General features: G+C 40.6%; 1 non-coding gene across 1 annotated transcript; it reads left to right on the top strand.

Annotated features, from left to right (window-relative positions):
* The first annotated feature begins 640 nt into the window (after positions 1-640).
* On the top strand, positions 641-744 carry LOC148581304 (small nucleolar RNA R71). Its single transcript, XR_015895608.1, has one exon. It is a non-coding gene; the product is annotated as a small nucleolar RNA R71 (small nucleolar RNA).
* Positions 745-1,482: the final 738 nt, after the last annotated feature.

Genomic DNA, 1,482 nt, shown 5'->3' on the forward strand with positions numbered 1-1,482 from the left:
AGCTCTCCCTGAATGGATGCATTCCTCCACTTTATAACCTCTAATCTATGCTTTCTGTACTTGGATCTGGGCCAAAAAGGGCTTCAGAAATCGCTAGGGGCGTATTCTGTAAATTCTGATACGTGGCCTCTGTCACGCGTCCGCGTGGGTCACGCGGTCGCATCATCTGGAGCTTTTCCTTTTCACGCGGTCGCGTCAGTCACGCGTCCGCGTCGTGGGTGTTCTACTCAAGGCGCGCGGTCGCATCAGTCATGCGGCCGCGTCGCTGCTTCTTTGCTTCTGGCACGCGATCGCATCGTCCATGCGATCGCGTGGATACCAGTTTCCTTAAAGCTCCGTTTTGCCTTCTCCTTCCATTTTTGTATGTTTCCTTTTTCATCCTTTAAGTCATTCAGCCTTAGAAAACCTGAAGCTACTCAACACACTAATCACGGCATCGAATGGAAATAAAGGTAATTAAAATAATTAATTTTTTTTAAAGCTTAGGAAACATGTTTTTCACAATATGACATAATAAGGAAGGGAAAGTAAAACCATGCAATTAATGTGAATAAGTAGGTGAAGAGTTGAATAAATCACTCTAATTAAGCACAAAAGAACTCATGAAATATGGGTTTATCAGATACTCCATTCTGAAAACATGTCAGAAGGACACCTTTTGATCAATTGCTTGTATCTTTCCCAAGCTTCATAGAGGGATTCACCTTCCTTCTGTCTGAAGGTTTGGACTTCCATTCTAAGCTTGCTCAATTTTTGAGGTGGAAAGAATTTGGCCAAGAAAGCATTGACCAACTTTTCCCAAGAGTTCAGGCTTTCTTTAGGTTGTGAATCCAACCATGTCCTAGCTCTGTCTCCTACAGCAAAGTGAAAAAGCATAAGTCTGTAGACCTCAGGATTAACTCCATTGGTCTTAACAGTGTCACAGATTTGCAAGAATTCAGTTAAAAACTGATGATGATCTTCGAATAGAAGTCCATGAAACTTGTAATTCTGCTGCATTAGAGAAACTAATTGAGGCTTAAGCTCAAAGTTGTTTGCTCCAATTACAGGAATTGAGATTCTCCTTCCACAGAAGTCAGAAGAGGGTGCAATAAAGTCACCAAGCATCTTCCTTGCATCTCCACCATTGTTGTTAGGTTCGGCCATCTCTTCTTCTTTTTTCGAAAAATTCTGTCAGGTCCTCTCCAGAGTGTTGTGCTTTAGCTTCTCTTAGCTTCCTCTTTAGAGTCCTTTCAGGTTCCGGATCAGCTTCAACAAGAATATTCTTATCCTTGCTCCTGCTCATATGAAAAAAAAAGAGAACAGAAAAGAATAGGAATCCTTTATGTCACAGTATAGAGATTCCTTTATGTGAGTACAAGAATAGAAAAGTAGAATGAGGAAGAGAGAAGATGAAGAATTCGAACACAGAGAGGGAGAGAGGGTTCAAATTATAAGAAGAAAAGAAGTGTTAGTAAATAAATAAATAAATAAATAGAAAGA

Source organism: Arachis ipaensis, chromosome B10 (assembly GCF_059453495.1).
Source record: "Arachis ipaensis isolate K30076 ecotype BB chromosome B10, ASM5945349v1, whole genome shotgun sequence".
NCBI classification, from domain to species: Eukaryota; Viridiplantae; Streptophyta; class Magnoliopsida; order Fabales; family Fabaceae; genus Arachis; species Arachis ipaensis.